This window comes from Urocitellus parryii, unplaced genomic scaffold (assembly GCF_045843805.1).
Source record: "Urocitellus parryii isolate mUroPar1 unplaced genomic scaffold, mUroPar1.hap1 Scaffold_4074, whole genome shotgun sequence".
Classification (NCBI taxonomy): Eukaryota; Metazoa; Chordata; class Mammalia; order Rodentia; family Sciuridae; genus Urocitellus; species Urocitellus parryii.
In genome coordinates this window covers 3803-14942 of record NW_027553649.1, presented here as the reverse complement: position 1 = coordinate 14942, position 11140 = coordinate 3803, and the positions used below count along the sequence as shown (strand labels likewise).

The following is an 11140-nucleotide window of genomic DNA, read 5'->3' as shown; positions in this document are numbered from 1 at the left end:
CATTTAGTTGAAAGATGATTTATACTCAGAAAGCAAGAATTTTAGGAGTTTCTAACATACCTTTTGAAACAATTGTATAGTATAAGAATAATTAGCATATATAACTAATATCTGTACAATACAATTATAATATATGACTTAATATAACTGTAGCATCTTGAGTCCTACTCATGGAACACTCACAAAATGTAAACACTTCATAATCTAAATGTTAAAGATTAAGAATTGTGAAAAAAAATCAAAGAATCAAAGTACTTACAAAAAAAAGCATTTCAATGTTAACAAGATAACACATATACATATTCCCCATATATTCTATAGAAGTAATTTATGATGAAATTTGCTGAATATTTTGTAGTGAACAAAATGTTAAACTAATAAATTGAAACTTTTGAAAAAATTTTGACTAATGTGTTAATAAAAGGAAATTGATAGTCTCAGATGCTTACTTTATGATAAAAATAATGAAATATTTTAAGCTATGCATCTAGTATCAAAGATGTAACGAAAAGAGTAATATAAAATGCCTTATGCAAACAGAACATAGGTAAATTATTATGAACATGAATTAACAAAATACAAAACAAAAGAGAGGCTGAACATAGCCCTGAACATTTTTCTTTGAAGTAGTAATAATTATTTTCTTTGAAGTAATGAAAATAAAATATTCAAAAGAACTGTAAGTCTACATATAAATAAGCCTTATAGGATTTAGAAGTAAAAATAGGACTAAAGAATAAATAGCAGGTAAAAATAAAGATAATAGAAATATCTTTATAATATTTAAATTACACATGAGATACATTGAAAGTAAAACAAATGTAAAACAAGAAAAAAAGGAAAAAAGAAAAGAAAAAGTCTGCAAGTTTAGAAAATATATTTGATTATGAATTTAGAAGTTTCTATTTAATTAAAGCAATATAAAAATTTATATTATATGTGAAAATATGATGAATTATATACTAATAAATCATATCCACTCAAGAAAAAATATAAACAAAATTAACCACTACATACAGATTACAAAAATTGGTAGTGTCTAAAACAAAGAATTAATATTACAAATATGAAAAGAGGAGGTACTGCAGATGGGGATTCAATAAAATAAAAAATCAACAGAAAAAACATACAGCAAGATATGAATAGGCATTTACAAGACAGAAATCTAAGCAGTTAACAAATATTTGAAAATTCGATTGACCTTACTACTGAAAGAGATACAAGAAAATTAAAATAATACTACACACAACTAAGTGGCAAAAATAAATATAGAATTTTTAGTGTGAAAATAGATAAGGAAAAATACATATATGCACATGTACGTATATATATTATATATATATATATATATATATATATATATATATATATATTATTGTGGGTGAAAGATTAAACTTACCGCCTTTCTGCAGCAAAATGTGGCATTATATTTTAAAACTATTTGCAACTATTTACTCAGCAAATCCACTTCTGGATGTTACAGCACAGGCATTTTCTCATGTAAGTTTTAAAGATGCAAACATGAAGATATTGTAAGTAGTAGCTCTTTGATAGCACCAAATTAGAGTCAGCACTTGAACATTAACTCACATTAATACATGTACAAATCTCCAGGTATGCTATAAAAGAATTATGATGTAATTTGTTGAATAAATACTTTTATAGCGTTCATGGATGGAGATGTGTATATGTGTTTGTTATGATCCAAACAGTTTTATTTATTTTGTATCTTTGCTTCTTTGATTTCTCCACAGTTCTTAATCTTTCATATTTAGATTATGAAGTGTTAATATTTTGTGAGTGTTCCATGAGTAGGACTCAAGATACTATAGTTTTATTGCCATATATCATAATTGTATTGTATTAGTTGTATTTGCTAATTATTTTTATACTTTACCAATTTACTTCTAAATTTTTTGCTTTCTGTATTTAGATCAACTAAATTCAACTAAATGTATGTATATAAGTTGAATATTTTTCATGAAATTTTTATTACTAGATGCACAGTTTAAATATTTTTACATATAATCATTAATTAGTCACATTTGTATTCAATTTTCCTTCTGTCTAATATAAGCATTTCAACTATATGTCACAACAAATACATGTACTATTAAGAAATATCTCAGTATTGACTTTCAATATTATGTTCCTCTTGTGCTTAAGAAAGATGTTTTCCTTCCTTTGTGTTTATATTCACATACCTGTCCTCAAACTAAGTGGGCTTTTAGGATTTGTCTCAACTAAATCAGTGGATATTCAAGGTGTTAAAATGTAACTGATTTGGACAGCATCCTCCTCAATCTTTTATTAATTTACTGAGGAAGCATTAGTTAAGTATGTAGCAAGATCATTTTACTCCACACCTAAGGAAATCAGAATTTGCATTTTCTCTCTTCTTTCTTTCACTTTTGTTTCCTTATCTGAAATTTTCTCTGAATTTCCATTTCATTTCAATATCTTTGTTGTAACTTTTGGGAGTTTATACTCATTTAAAAAATGATTTGTTAAAATGTTGCATCTTATATATGCTAAATTTTGTCAACCAAAATGTGGAATATTGTTGCACTCACCATTGTACTTCTTCCCTTTAGATTAAATAAAATTTAATCTAAAAAAATAATTTTTTAGATTAAATTTTATTTAATCTATCACATCCTTTTCAAGGTTCATTCTATATATACATGTAATATAATGCACATTAAGCCTCAATTTACCAATTTAAAAGTTTTCAAAGGCTCAATGTTATGTAAACAGTAAAGTTATAAAATGTTTTGTTAATTACTATACATAATTGGGCTCATGGTCTCACCAGTAGTTATGCTTGTACTTTGAATTTAAATTGTCCATTTTGTTGACACGAACAGGGTTTTTGCTTTTATTTTATTTTATTTTTATGACTTTTCCTACAGTTTTCTGGTAGGTTTGTGTGTAGAGTACAGACTGATTGGCTTGGAAAGGAAAAGGTAAAAGACTGTATTATGTATGCTGTAGCAACGATTTATATTCTATTACATTTTCTGTGTTTTAAGTGATAAAAAGTTATTGTCAGTGAGCTTATGTTATTATTTTGACAAAATATGCATACTTCTTTTCTATAACTTGATAATCACGTGGAAGTGATCTAAACTTTATCTTCTATAATCCAGTGCATTTTACTTCATTGATGGGTCACTAGGTCAAGATGAAGAAATGTTTAGCCTGAAATCAATCACCCTTGACCTGGTATTATTTGTAGGAGATTTAAACCATAATAACCTATACATATGGCTGGCAGGAGGCCTCTAGAATGATATTCTATTTTCATAATCCCATGCTCAATTTGTTGCATATTTCTATAAGAGGATATTGGTCTCACTCCAGTCGATCTGCATTCTCTTCAATATATGAGGAAATTCCACAAGGACTCATACTTGGCCTTTTCCATTATGCCAATTCCTTGCCCTTTTAGAAATCTGGTTTCTAAATTTGCTTTATGATAATACACTATGCCAATGGTGTTCTCATTTAGTGCTTGATGATAAAGGTCACTCATCCTCTCCAAGGAGCTCTTAAGGACTGAATATGCTCTCAAAGCCCAGAAATATTTCAGCCATTAAAAGTAAAATAACCCCTCTAATAAAACATTCTCAGTTTAAGGATATTTGGAAGCTAAAAAAAATAAACTTCCTGCTAATTGAGCATACAAAGTCTCCACTTGAACTCAATTGCCCTATTTTTATGGGCATTTGTGTCATTAGAGCTTTTAGAGTAGATAGATTTGGAAGAAAAAAAATGTATTCTACTAAATGGTACTAAGATATGTGTTAATTTGCATTTCTGGTCCAGTTCATAACCTAAAAGCAAAAATAATAGCCAAAAAACGTTTCTAATAGGCTGTGAGATTTTGACAGATTTAAATTCACAGTGTAATTGGGCACAGAGTAAAGGTGAGTAAATAAATGGGAAATGAACCAAATGCAGAGATACACTAAAATATCTTCATTATCTACACAGAAAATAGGATATTAAAAGATAATTTTGCAAGTCGTTATCTTTAAAGACAAAAAAAGCATCTTAATTAAATGTGGTTAAGTTTAAAAATAAAATGTTTTGGCTAATTTCCCCCATTATTATTTTTTTTAAATAATAGGCTGCTATTTAAAATATCTCAGTTCCTTCAGCAGGTTTGGAATTACTGACATGTTCATGTGACTCAAACCTAGATGACTTAATAAGTACATTGAAAAGCTATACCTCTAAACAGTCTATAGATATGGTATCTAAAAATACAAAAAAAAAAGAATGAAAAAATATATTGTGCAGGTAGAACTTCAAAGTAAGGAAAAAGGGAAGAAGTACAATGGTGAGTGCAACAATATTCCACATTTTGGTTGACAAAATTTAGCATCTCTACAAAGTAATATGATGATCATTAACTACTAAGCCATTAAGATCTGTCTAAACATATAGAGTATAAAAACGATCAACTGGATACTGATTAGATATGACAAGATCAAGAACTTTAAATTCAATCCAAAGCATTCCTTCATAATCCTATTGCCACATTTGTATCATTTGTGAAGGCTAAGGTGAAAGATATAATGGGCTTTTAGACTGAATAAGAAAAGAGAGAGTGAGGAAAAATGTGTGCTTTTTTAATTTTAAATACTCTTATCTCCTAGACATTTTTGTTTAAACTAATAGTCTGCAATAAGGCAGTCAAATAGAGATCACTACACAAAAGTTGTAAGAGGACAGATCTAAATCAGTATTTAAAATTAATTGCTACTGAAAACATTTGTGTAACTGTTCACATGTACTGTTTTCAAGGCCAGGTTGATTATTCTGATGGATGCAATTAAAAAGGTGCATAAGGTAAATAATAGAATGGCCCTACATGGTTGTCTTGATTTTTTTGAACTCCATTTGTATAAAAGTATGGTTAGTGCTAAATCAACTTGTGGCAAATATTTATTATTAATATATATTCAATATATGTTTTATTTTATATATAATATATAAACTTCTTAGTTTCTCTTTAATGGAGAAAAAAACCTCTTCAAATTAAAATTCATAATAGTGAATTCTATAGTTTATTTCCTAATATTTATGAATAAATTCAATGTCAAATAATATATGTGGAAACTAGCATATGCACAGAGCTAACTTTGTAAGAAATTCGGCATCACCAAAACCAGTATTAGCAAATATATACATGCAATTATAACACTTCACCAAAATTTCCAAATACTTTCACTTGCTTTAGAGTCAGAATTAGTTTTCCCGAAGAAATAACATACAAACTGCGATCTGAAAAATGACTTAGAAAATAATCCAGAAAAGGTGAAAGGAGAATTGTTTAGAAGGAGGCAGGCAGGTTTCAAGAAAGGGAAATTGGTATGTAAATGTTTTCTTGTGGAAGAGAGAAAGTGGCAAGATGAGCAGCTGCATGATTTCTGGTTAAGAATAACAGCATTACAGAATGGGCAGAATGGAAATAAGCCAGAAACAGCTTATACAGGGCACATTAGGCACCAGTAAGGGTTTTAGCAACTACTTTAATCAAAATGAGACAATATTAGATTGTTTAGAGCAGGCCATTCTATATTTGTTCATTTGTTTAAGATTTCTTCTCTTCAAAGTACATTATTAACTAGACAAGTGTAGATATATGGAGCATGGTAGGTGATGACTACAAGTGAGATCATTTTGATTTTTGATTGGTATTATTTCTTGGATGGAGGAAAAATAGAGATCAGAGAGATGGGAGACATGTTTAGCCTACAAAATCAACAAAAGGCCGAATGACTTTTTCTGCTTCAAAAACCAAACACTTGTGTTCTTTCAAACTAGTCTCAGTTTTATATGTCACCTTCTGCATAGTACGAAGTTTTCCAGCCTGTATCACAAACAAGGCCATCAACTTCAGTAATCTGAAGTTTCTATGGAAACAGTAGTCCTAAACTAGTTCTGGTTTTTGTTGCCTATAAGAGAGGCTGACCTATACTTAATGTACATCAACCCTCTGTATGTTTACCCAGTCTAAACACTCCCAGGATGTTAGTAAGGTTGTTGAAATATATTCAACAACTGTCTTTTCATCTCATTTACAAACGGCACTCTTTGATGAATGCCCTTGTTACCTGTCTTGTAACCTTGCCGTTAGGCAGAAACACAGAATATTGATTATGATGAGTTATTCAGGATTTCACCATACTGTGTATGTATGTGTTGGGGACATCAAGGGGAATATATTCACTGGTTATGATGGGTCTTCTCCGTGGGCCAATTGAGCTGGTTGTCTCACTTCTTCTGTACATAATATAGCAGGATGGAAATTCTGAAAAGAGCAAGGCAGGCTGGAAATAGAGTATGTTTTGCTGTTTATCTATACACTATGAACCATGTCAGGAATGGCTCATGAAGAAAGGGAAGCTTTAGTTACGAAAAGTATTGTTTCTTATTGAAATGGGTTTGTTCAGTGAGATAATCTCCCTGCCATAGATTGACTTCAAAAAATAGCTCTCCAAATTCTTCGCCTGTTTTGGCTTCTTTATTTTTTTCCCCCAGTTTCACTCAGTACTTAATTTTCAAACAAATAATGATTTCCCACAACACTAATTAAATTCCCAAGATGTTGTCTTTGAGGTAAAACATTCAAAAATAACCACCTCCTATATAAGTTCCATCATTTTTGCTTGCTGCTTTTATATGACAAAGCCATTAATATTTTATTTCTTGATTATCAAATCTGATCTGGCCCGATGACTGATGATACTTCATCATCACAATTTAGAATAATACTATTGACTTTAGATTCGATCTTAGAAAAATTCCACACTCTCAGACACAGATCTGGGCAGTACTCTAGCACCTCTTAGGTTTATGGTCCTTGTTCTCCATTGCTGCTATTAAAAAATAAAATACCCAAACTTCATGCCTTGTAACCACACACATTTATTATATAAGAGTTGTTTGGGTCAGAAATGGGTCATACTAGCCTAAAATCAAGATGTCATTAAGATTATATTCCTTTCTGGAGACTCCTGGACAGAATCAATTTCTTTATCTTTTCTACATCTTGGAGGTTCCTATGTTCTTGGCAGGTGGCCTCTTCCTCAGTCTATAAAAGCATCAACAATAAATTGAATCCATCTAATAATGCCATCTGTGTGACTCAGCTTTTGTCATTGCATCTATTTTTCTGATTTTAGCCAGGAAAAGATCTCAAATTTAAGGATTGGTGTATTTAGTCTGAACTCAATATTCTCCCCATGTCAAGGTTCTCAACTTTACTCACATCTGCAAAGTTCCTTTTGCCAAGAAAGCAACGTTTTCCAGATTCTAGATATCAGGCCGTAGCAATCTTTAGGGTGTCATCAGTCTGCCTATCACATTAATACTTTCATTAACTCGTAATCTAATGACATTTTTAATCAAATTGATAATTGAGAATCAAAGCCAGATCTTTCAAAGTGGAACATTTTACAAATTATAGCATCATCATCATCATCATTAAAATTATCAACATCTGCATTTAATGGGAAATTACATATTACAATAACTTTCTAAGGTCTTATCATCTTAGCATGATAATTCTCACAAGTATTCTATGAAACAGCAAAGCTCCATTATCATCTCATTTCACAGGGATCCCAATAAAGGTATGAAGAAGTGCTCAAGTAATAATTCTGTAAATTATCACAGAAATACTTGACAAAATAGATTTTTATAAAGTGTACACAAGATGTAAGACTAGTAGTAAACGACAAACTGAGCTTGTTCCTGGAGGAGAGAAAAACATGGAACAAGAAGGATTTTTGCTTGGTTTGATCTACAATGGTTCAATGCATTTTAATCTTTCTCTAAACGACTTTTTTCTTTCATAATACCCTTATTTTTTCATCAATCTCAAGAAAAAAGAAGTTCAAGTACATCTTAAGCATGATTTGCTTAGGAAGTAGCCTGAAGGCAGGATTCTCAGAGTTCTCTTAAATAGTGAGGTTTACACAGTACCCATTAAATTCATTATTATTGTTATAACTGTATTTCAGAAGCCTATCCTACCACTAAAGCATTGATTTATTTAAACTGTGAAAATAATAATATAAATGAAGAATTTATAAAAATGATTATGAACTTTGACATGTTTTAAAATATTTATTTGATGTTAAACACTAATTTAAATAATGGGATGAATAATTGTATTTCTAAATACTATTTATATCTCAGATTTTCAAGCATGCCTATTGAAAAAGGTGCTTGAATAAATACAATAATATGGTTCTGTTTGGAAATTTGTCTTTCATTATTGAATTTATGAGTTAATGTGTGATCTTCCATGACATGGAGATTTTATCTTACTCCAATCAGAATGACAGTCGTCAAGAATACAAGTAAGAAGTGAAAAGAAAGGTACACTCATACATTATTGGGGATTTTAAATTAGTATAACCACTTTGTAGGCAGTACAGAGTCCTCCAAAAACTAGAAATGGAACCTCCATGTGACCCAGCTATTCCATTTCTTGGTCTTTCTCCAAAAGAACTAAAATCAGCACACTATAGTGATATAGCCATATCTATGCAGTGTGTGTAGCAGCACAATTCACATTAGTTGAGCTATGGAATCAGCCCAGAAGCCTGTCAAAAGATGAATGGAAAAACAAAATGTGGTATATACACATAAATGAAGTTTACTCAGTTATAAAGAAGAATAAGATAGTGGCTTTTGCTGGCAAATGGATGTCACTAGAGAACATCATGCTAGGTGAAATAAGCCAGACCCAGAAAATCAAGATGGAATGTTGTTTCTCATATGTAGAATGTAGACCAAAATAAGGGGTTTTGAAAAAGTGAGTTGGGGGTAGAAATCCAATGAAAGTACAGAAGAGATCAATGAAGCACAGAAAGAGGATTGAGGGGGAGTAAGGAGGAATAGGAAAAGAGAAGAATGGTGTAATGAAATTGATCTATCCAAATGAACATACCACCTTTATGTATATCTATAAAGCAACAATTTAAAATAAATAAATAAATAAAAAGAAGGAAAACCAGTTGAGAAAGGGAGACAGGAGAGGAGGGAAAAGGAAAGTACTGGGGACTGAATTGGGGAAAACTACAATCCATGTATGTATAATGATGTCAAAATCAACCCCAATATTATGTATAACTATAATGCATTAATAAAAAAAGAAAGAGTGATTTTCTGAATCCCATAAAGCCCACTTGGACAAGATTATTTTTCTGCTGTCAAGTTTATGTTTGCACCAAGTTTAGAAGTAGGTTTACTACTTGGTCACATTCTGGTGTGTGGTTTTGGTTTCCCCCTGTACTTGAAAGGCTCATTGCTGTCAATCATCTCTGTGAAACATGTATCTAAACAAAGATTCCAAAAAAATATAAGTATGATTATGTCTATTCACTACAACAATCAATAACACCAAAAACACAGTCTTTTGGATTGTTAATATCCAAATATACAAATATATTCAAGTGAACCTAATCATTCTAAACATAATAGGGGTTAAAAAGGTAGCAGAATACAACAGTCATTAATATGGTATTATGTAAAAATGTGGATGTGTAACCGATGTGATTCTGCAACTTGTATTTGGGGTAAAAAATGGGAGTTCATAACCCACTTGAATCAAATGTATGGAAGATGATATGTCATGAACTTTGTAATGTTTTGAACAACCAATAAAAAAATAAAAATAAAAATAAAAAAAATAAAACTGAAACAGTGTTAAAACGTGCTATGGTTTTATGTCCATATGCACTTAATCTGTAGAGCAGTGAAAAATTATCAGTGGACTTGGATTTGAGTCAAATATATATATATATATATATACACACACACACACACACACACCCACCACACACACATTTAATATTTATTTATTTATTTTAGTTTTAGGTGGACACAATATCTTTATTTTATTTTTATGTGGTGCTGAGAATCAAACCCAGTGCCTCACACATGCCAGGCGAGCACGCTACCACTTTGAGCCACATCCCCAGACCGGATTTGGGTCAAATATTAGATAAACTATTTACTGTCCAGCTGTATGACCTTATGCAAGTTACTTCTTGTTCTTTATATTGAATGGGATAAGTTATATATAAGAGTTGAATGTATGATGATGCCAAATTGTTTTCTTTTTCTTTTTTTTTTAAATTTTTTATCTTTAGTTTGATTTAAACATTGCTTTTAGTATGATGCCGACACCAGCTGTGCAGAAAGGACTCTGAAGAGATGTTCATAGCAGCACACACCTGCGGCTCTTCTTCGGTTCTGGAGGCTCCAGGGCAGCCAATATTGCTTCATCAAACACATTCTTTAGGCCTTTCTGTGTGAGTGCAGAACACTCCACATACTTGACAGCCTTCAGATCACGGGCCAGCTTTTCAGCAGTTTCTGGAGTGATAGGCTTCTGTTTGTTCTTGGCAAGTTTCTCAATAGTAGATGGGTCATCTCTGAGATCAATTTGGGTCCCCACAAGCAAGAAAGGAGTCTTTGGACAGTGGTGAGTTATCTCAGGCACCCACTTTTCTTTCACATTTTCAAATGAGGACGGATAGACCACTGAAAAACAGACTAGAAAAACATCTGTTTGTGGATAACTCAGTGGTCATAATATGTCATAATCCTCTTGCCCTGCAGTATCAAAAAGTCCAAGAGTATATGGCTCTCCACCAATCATAACTGTGACTGCATAGTTGTCAAAAACAGTTGGTACATATTCAGATGGAAATTTGTTTGTTGTGTAGGATATCAGGAGGCATGTTTTACCAACAGCACCATCGCCCACAACAACGCACTTAATTGTCTGCATTGCGGAAATAGTTTTGTATCCACTTTAAATATTTCAAATTAGATGATCTCAGCTTCTCCGCCGGGGCGTTGGCAGTGCTGCTGCCAAATTGTTTTCTATGCTATTATTTTAAAAGGATTTTGAATAAAAAAATGAACATAAAAACATCTAATTTAATTCATATGTTTCCAATAATCAGTTATATTACTAATATTTTGATGCATAAATAAGATGAATCAACTAATGATTTCTAAACTAAAATGTCTAATTTGATGTAAAATGAATAATTGGAGAATTTTAATGATATAATGAAAAGTAACAGTTAAAATAGCATTAGAAAAT

The 11140-nt window shown here is 31.2% G+C and overlaps 1 pseudogene; it reads right to left on the bottom strand.

Moving 5' to 3' along the window:
* Positions 1 to 10175: 10175 nt before the first annotated feature.
* Positions 10176 to 10894, bottom strand: LOC113175039 (cell division control protein 42 homolog pseudogene; annotated as a pseudogene).
* Positions 10895 to 11140: the final 246 nt, after the last annotated feature.